The sequence below is a fragment of the Mytilus trossulus genome, chromosome 6 (genome assembly GCF_036588685.1).
Source record: "Mytilus trossulus isolate FHL-02 chromosome 6, PNRI_Mtr1.1.1.hap1, whole genome shotgun sequence".
NCBI classification, from domain to species: Eukaryota; Metazoa; Mollusca; class Bivalvia; order Mytilida; family Mytilidae; genus Mytilus; species Mytilus trossulus.
Window position 1 is genome coordinate 60,371,422 of NC_086378.1, and position 8,885 is coordinate 60,380,306.

The following is an 8,885-nucleotide window of genomic DNA, read 5'->3' on the forward strand; positions in this document are numbered from 1 at the left end:
TCTAAAAAGAATAGTAATGTGCTAACTCCACGATAATATACTTCAGTATCACGTGGACACCACCTTTCTTCTTCGCGCGTGTGTGTCTAATTTAAGATTATAAAGAGTTCCCCAACTATATATAGACATCACTCTTAGTCAACGAGAAGAGAAAGGGGGGGGGGGGGGGGGGGGGGGTTGGGGTCAAAGGCATGTATACTTTACGTGCCATGTGACTTGGGTACACTCAAACTGGTTGCTGCTACTGTGACAAAGTCTAGAACGGGGTGACATCCTCCGCTATTGCTTGCAATGGCAAATCTAGTGTTAGAATAACTCATTCGCTATTCATTTTTTCTGATGAGAAAACAGGAAATAGAGTATTTTTCTCAATTGTACGTGTAAAATTGTTCACAGATATTTGTCACTGAACAGCACAAAACGTATAGACAAGGAATAAACCAATGCAAAATGTGTCACGTTATGCTATACAAAGTATTGATCAAGCAATCAAATCATGATTCAAGTGATCAAATCATGATAAGAGATCATCAATCAAGTTTTGAGATCAAACAAGTAATGAGTCAAGTGCAGATATCGGAAAAAACGTCCCTTCCCATTTTACAAACTGCCCTATCAATCGATTAATCAATCAATCAAACGATTAATCAATCAATGATTGATCAATCATGATCACAAACCATCAATCAACCAATCCACATATCTTTCACGCTGAGTTTATGAAACAAAATACGTTTAATTATCTGTTGAACAATCGACTTTGCGTATTATTATGTCACCCCCTTTGAAAAAGGGGGGATATATTGTTATTCATCGAATTTTTTCTTCACACTTTTTGTCCAGCCGATTTCTCGGAGATGCCTTGACATGTATTTATAAAATTGCACCATAATGACAATCCCCATGTGCAAAGTTGCAGGAAGCATGGAATGGTTCAAGATGGCCGCCGTTACCATGGAAACGGCAAAATGTAAAAAAACCGAAAAATGGTCCAAATTACATAAAACTTTCAGAACTAATAACTCATCGATAGAAGGCGTGACTTCCATCTTGAGAACTTTCAAAATGGCTACCGTTGTCATGGAAACCGTCCAAACGTGAAAAAAACGAAAATAAATCCTTAATTAATTCATAGAAAATAAACCGCTACAGATACGACCAAAAAAACCGTAAGTAGAAAACAGTAGTATAAACTGTAGAATTCATTGCCGTTGGAATTTTTAAGATAGCTGCTGTTACCATGAGAATAACGCTTAAAGTGCACATGGGGCCCATATGGTAAAAAACGTCAAAGTAACATTTTTGTACAGATTTTAACCTCATTCCCGTTAAAATTATATTGTTATTGTCATCTGTCTTTGAAATTTTCAAATGGCCGCCGTTTGCCATGGAAACAGCTTAAAAAAAAAAAAAAAAAAAAAAAAAAAACTCGAAAATTTGAGACAAAATTCTGTGATTAAGACTATGTGCAAAACGTCTTCTAGAATATGCTAGAAGAAAACTAATACATAATTCAAAGTGCTTCTATTCTATACGAAAATCGTGCTTAAGAGAGAAAATCGCCACTGAGAGAGAGAGAAACACGAAGAGTACACATAATTGACATTTCTGCACTTGCATTAAAGTACACATCCGTTAATTGAACACCTGCAAAAATATACACATTAGCTGAAATCAATCGATAAGCGTGTAATTAAATTGTACAAGATAAAATACATGTATCGTGTGATACGCGAGATATTGAAGAATAAAATGAACAGTTAGTATGCCGCTCCGTCAATATATACACATGTTGTCTGTCCAAGGTCCCCTCTAAAAAGAATAGTAATGTGCTAACTCCACGATAATATACTTCAGTATCACGTGACACCACCTTTCTTCTTCGCGCGTGTGTCTAATTTAAGATTATAAAGAGTTCCCCAACTATATATAGACATCACTCTTAGTCAACGAGAAGAGAAAGGGGGGGGGGGGGGGGTTGGGGTCAAAGGCATGTATACTTTACGTGCCATGTGACTTTGGTACACTCAAACTGGTTGCTGCTACTGTGACAAAGTCTAGAACGGGGTGACATCCTCCGCTATTGCTTGCAATGGCAAATCTAGTGTTAGAATAACTCATTCGCTATTCATTTTTTTCTGATGAGAAAACAGGAAATAGAGTATTTTTCTCAATTGTACGTGTAAAATTGTTCACAGATATTTGTCACTGAACAGCACAAAACGTATAGACAAGGAATAAACCAATGCAAAATGTGTCACGTTATGCTATACAAAGTATTGATCAAGCAATCAAATCATGATTCAAGTGATCAAATCATGATAAGAGATCAATCAATCAAGTTTTGAGATCAAACAAGTAATGAGTCAAGTGCAGATATCGGAAAAAACGTCCCCTTCCCATTTTACAAACTGCCTATCAATCGATTAATCAATCAATCAAACGATTAATCAATCAATGATTGATCAATCATGATCACAAACCATCAATCAACCAATCCACATATCTTTCACGCTGAGTTTATGAAACAAAATACGTTTAATTATCTGTTGAACAATCGACTTTGCGTATTATTATGTCACCCCTTTGAAAAAGGGGGGATATATTGTTATTCATCGAATTTTTTCTTCCACACTTTTTGTCCAGCCGATTTCTCGGAGATGCCTTGACATGTATTTATAAAATTGCACCATAATGACAATCCCCATGTGCAAAGTTGCAGGAAGCATGGAATGGTTCAAGATGGCCGCCGTTACCATGGAAACGGCAAAAATGTAAAAAACCGAAAAATGGTCCAAATTACATAAAACTTTCAGAACTAATAACTCATCGATAGAAGGCGTGACTTCCATCTTGAGAACTTTCAAAATGGCTACCGTTGTCATGGAAACCGTCCAAACGTGAAAAAAACGAAAATAAATCCTTAATTAATTCATAGAAAATAAACCGCTACAGATACGACCAAAAAAACCGTAAGTAGAAAACAGTAGTATAAACTGTAGAATTCATTGCCGTTGGAATTTTTAAGATAGCTGCTGTTACCATGGAGATAACGCTTAAAGTGCACATGGGGCCCATATGGTAAAAAACGTCAAAGTAACATTTTTGTACAGATTTTAACCTCATTCCCGTTAAAATTATATTGTATTGTCATCTGTCTTTGAAATTTTCAAAATGGCCGCCGTTGCCATGGAAACAGCTTAAAAAAAAAAAAAAAAAAAAAAAAAAACTCGAAAATTTGAGACAAAATTCTGTGATTAAGACTATGTGCAAAACGTCTTCTAGAATATGCTAGAAGAAAACTAATACATAATTCAAAGTGCTTCTATTCTATACGAAAATCGTGCTTAAGAGAGAAAATCGCCACTGAGAGAGAGAGAAACACGAAGAGTACACATAATTGACATTTCTGCACTTGCATTAAAGTACACATCCGTTAATTGAACACCTGCAAAAATATACACATTAGCTGAAATCAATCGATAAGCGTGTAATTAAATTGTACAAGATAAAATACATGTATCGTGTGATACGCGAGATATTGAAGAATAAAATGAACAGTTAGTATGCCGCTCCGTCAATATATACACATGTTGTCTGTCCAAGGTCCCCTCTAAAAAGAATAGTAATGTGCTAACTCCACGATAATATACTTCAGTATCACGTGACACCACCTTTCTTCTTCGCGCGTGTGTCTAATTTAAGATTATAAAGAGTTCCCCAACTATATATAGACATCACTCTTAGTCAACGAGAAGAGAAAGGGGGGGGGGGGTTGGGGTCAAAGGCATGTATACTTTACGTGCCATGTGACTTTGGTACACTCAAACTGGTTGCTGCTACTGTGACAAAGTCTAGAACGGGGTGACATCCTCCGCTATTGCTTGCAATGGCAAATCTAGTGTTAGAATAACTCATTCGCTATTCATTTTTTTCTGATGAGAAAACAGGAAATAGAGTATTTTTCTCAATTGTACGTGTAAAATTGTTCACAGATATTTGTCACTGAACAGCACAAAACGTATAGACAAGGAATAAACCAATGCAAAATGTGTCACGTTATGCTATACAAAGTATTGATCAAGCAATCAAATCATGATTCAAGTGATCAAATCATGATAAGAGATCAATCAATCAAGTTTTGAGATCAAACAAGTAATGAGTCAAGTGCAGATATCGGAAAAAACGTCCCCTTCCCATTTTACAAACTGCCTATCAATCGATTAATCAATCAATCAAACGATTAATCAATCAATGATTGATCAATCATGATCACAAACCATCAATCAACCAATCCACATATCTTTCACGCTGAGTTTATGAAACAAAATACGTTTAATTATCTGTTGAACAATCGACTTTGCGTATTATTATGTCACCCCTTTGAAAAAGGGGGGATATATTGTTATTCATCGAATTTTTTCTTCCACACTTTTTGTCCAGCCGATTTCTCGGAGATGCCTTGACATGTATTTATAAAATTGCACCATAATGACAATCCCCATGTGCAAAGTTGCAGGAAGCATGGAATGGTTCAAGATGGCCGCCGTTACCATGGAAACGGCAAAAATGTAAAAAACCGAAAAATGGTCCAAATTACATAAAACTTTCAGAACTAATAACTCATCGATAGAAGGCGTGACTTCCATCTTGAGAACTTTCAAAATGGCTACCGTTGTCATGGAAACCGTCCAAACGTGAAAAAAACGAAAATAAATCCTTAATTAATTCATAGAAAATAAACCGCTACAGATACGACCAAAAAAACCGTAAGTAGAAAACAGTAGTATAAACTGTAGAATTCATTGCCGTTGGAATTTTTAAGATAGCTGCTGTTACCATGGAGATAACGCTTAAAGTGCACATGGGGCCCATATGGTAAAAAACGTCAAAGTAACATTTTTGTACAGATTTTAACCTCATTCCCGTTAAAATTATATTGTATTGTCATCTGTCTTTGAAATTTTCAAAATGGCCGCCGTTGCCATGGAAACAGCTTAAAAAAAAAAAAAAAAAAAAAAAAAAAACTCGAAAATTTGAGACAAAATTCTGTGATTAAGACTATGTGCAAAACGTCTTCTAGAATATGCTAGAAGAAAACTAATACATAATTCAAAGTGCTTCTATTCTATACGAAAATCGTGCTTAAGAGAGAAAATCGCCACTGAGAGAGAGAGAAACACGAAGAGTACACATAATTGACATTTCTGCACTTGCATTAAAGTACACATCCGTTAATTGAACACCTGCAAAAATATACACATTAGCTGAAATCAATCGATAAGCGTGTAATTAAATTGTACAAGATAAAATACATGTATCGTGTGATACGCGAGATATTGAAGAATAAAATGAACAGTTAGTATGCCGCTCCGTCAATATATACACATGTTGTCTGTCCAAGGTCCCCTCTAAAAAGAATAGTAATGTGCTAACTCCACGATAATATACTTCAGTATCACGTGACACCACCTTTCTTCTTCGCGCGTGTGTCTAATTTAAGATTATAAAGAGTTCCCCAACTATATATAGACATCACTCTTAGTCAACGAGAAGAGAAAGGGGGGGGGGGGGGTTGGGGTCAAAGGCATGTATACTTTACGTGCCATGTGACTTTGGTACACTCAAACTGGTTGCTGCTACTGTGACAAAGTCTAGAACGGGGTGACATCCTCCGCTATTGCTTGCAATGGCAAATCTAGTGTTAGAATAACTCATTCGCTATTCATTTTTTTCTGATGAGAAAACAGGAAATAGAGTATTTTTCTCAATTGTACGTGTAAAATTGTTCACAGATATTTGTCACTGAACAGCACAAAACGTATAGACAAGGAATAAACCAATGCAAAATGTGTCACGTTATGCTATACAAAGTATTGATCAAGCAATCAAATCATGATTCAAGTGATCAAATCATGATAAGAGATCAATCAATCAAGTTTTGAGATCAAACAAGTAATGAGTCAAGTGCAGATATCGGAAAAAACGTCCCCTTCCCATTTTACAAACTGCCTATCAATCGATTAATCAATCAATCAAACGATTAATCAATCAATGATTGATCAATCATGATCACAAACCATCAATCAACCAATCCACATATCTTTCACGCTGAGTTTATGAAACAAAATACGTTTAATTATCTGTTGAACAATCGACTTTGCGTATTATTATGTCACCCCTTTGAAAAAGGGGGGATATATTGTTATTCATCGAATTTTTTCTTCCACACTTTTTGTCCAGCCGATTTCTCGGAGATGCCTTGACATGTATTTATAAAATTGCACCATAATGACAATCCCCATGTGCAAAGTTGCAGGAAGCATGGAATGGTTCAAGATGGCCGCCGTTACCATGGAAACGGCAAAAATGTAAAAAACCGAAAAATGGTCCAAATTACATAAAACTTTCAGAACTAATAACTCATCGATAGAAGGCGTGACTTCCATCTTGAGAACTTTCAAAATGGCTACCGTTGTCATGGAAACCGTCCAAACGTGAAAAAAACGAAAATAAATCCTTAATTAATTCATAGAAAATAAACCGCTACAGATACGACCAAAAAAACCGTAAGTAGAAAACAGTAGTATAAACTGTAGAATTCATTGCCGTTGGAATTTTTAAGATAGCTGCTGTTACCATGGAGATAACGCTTAAAGTGCACATGGGGCCCATATGGTAAAAAACGTCAAAGTAACATTTTTGTACAGATTTTAACCTCATTCCCGTTAAAATTATATTGTATTGTCATCTGTCTTTGAAATTTTCAAAATGGCCGCCGTTGCCATGGAAACAGCTTAAAAAAAAAAAAAAAAAAAAAAAAAAAACTCGAAAATTTGAGACAAAATTCTGTGATTAAGACTATGTGCAAAACGTCTTCTAGAATATGCTAGAAGAAAACTAATACATAATTCAAAGTGCTTCTATTCTATACGAAAATCGTGCTTAAGAGAGAAAATCGCCACTGAGAGAGAGAGAAACACGAAGAGTACACATAATTGACATTTCTGCACTTGCATTAAAGTACACATCCGTTAATTGAACACCTGCAAAAATATACACATTAGCTGAAATCAATCGATAAGCGTGTAATTAAATTGTACAAGATAAAATACATGTATCGTGTGATACGCGAGATATTGAAGAATAAAATGAACAGTTAGTATGCCGCTCCGTCAATATATACACATGTTGTCTGTCCAAGGTCCCCTCTAAAAAGAATAGTAATGTGCTAACTCCACGATAATATACTTCAGTATCACGTGACACCACCTTTCTTCTTCGCGCGTGTGTCTAATTTAAGATTATAAAGAGTTCCCCAACTATATATAGACATCACTCTTAGTCAACGAGAAGAGAAAGGGGGGGGGGGGTTGGGGTCAAAGGCATGTATACTTTACGTGCCATGTGACTTTGGTACACTCAAACTGGTTGCTGCTACTGTGACAAAGTCTAGAACGGGGTGACATCCTCCGCTATTGCTTGCAATGGCAAATCTAGTGTTAGAATAACTCATTCGCTATTCATTTTTTTCTGATGAGAAAACAGGAAATAGAGTATTTTTCTCAATTGTACGTGTAAAATTGTTCACAGATATTTGTCACTGAACAGCACAAAACGTATAGACAAGGAATAAACCAATGCAAAATGTGTCACGTTATGCTATACAAAGTATTGATCAAGCAATCAAATCATGATTCAAGTGATCAAATCATGATAAGAGATCAATCAATCAAGTTTTGAGATCAAACAAGTAATGAGTCAAGTGCAGATATCGGAAAAAACGTCCCCTTCCCATTTTACAAACTGCCTATCAATCGATTAATCAATCAATCAAACGATTAATCAATCAATGATTGATCAATCATGATCACAAACCATCAATCAACCAATCCACATATCTTTCACGCTGAGTTTATGAAACAAAATACGTTTAATTATCTGTTGAACAATCGACTTTGCGTATTATTATGTCACCCCTTTGAAAAAGGGGGGATATATTGTTATTCATCGAATTTTTTCTTCCACACTTTTTGTCCAGCCGATTTCTCGGAGATGCCTTGACATGTATTTATAAAATTGCACCATAATGACAATCCCCATGTGCAAAGTTGCAGGAAGCATGGAATGGTTCAAGATGGCCGCCGTTACCATGGAAACGGCAAAAATGTAAAAAACCGAAAAATGGTCCAAATTACATAAAACTTTCAGAACTAATAACTCATCGATAGAAGGCGTGACTTCCATCTTGAGAACTTTCAAAATGGCTACCGTTGTCATGGAAACCGTCCAAACGTGAAAAAAACGAAAATAAATCCTTAATTAATTCATAGAAAATAAACCGCTACAGATACGACCAAAAAAACCGTAAGTAGAAAACAGTAGTATAAACTGTAGAATTCATTGCCGTTGGAATTTTTAAGATAGCTGCTGTTACCATGGAGATAACGCTTAAAGTGCACATGGGGCCCATATGGTAAAAAACGTCAAAGTAACATTTTTGTACAGATTTTAACCTCATTCCCGTTAAAATTATATTGTATTGTCATCTGTCTTTGAAATTTTCAAAATGGCCGCCGTTGCCATGGAAACAGCTTAAAAAAAAAAAAAAAAAAAAAAAAAAAACTCGAAAATTTGAGACAAAATTCTGTGATTAAGACTATGTGCAAAACGTCTTCTAGAATATGCTAGAAGAAAACTAATACATAATTCAAAGTGCTTCTATTCTATACGAAAATCGTGCTTAAGAGAGAAAATCGCCACTGAGAGAGAGAGAAACACGAAGAGTACACATAATTGACATTTCTGCACTTGCATTAAAGTACACATCCGTTAATTGAACACCTGCAAAAATATACACATTAGCTGAAATCAATCGATAAGCG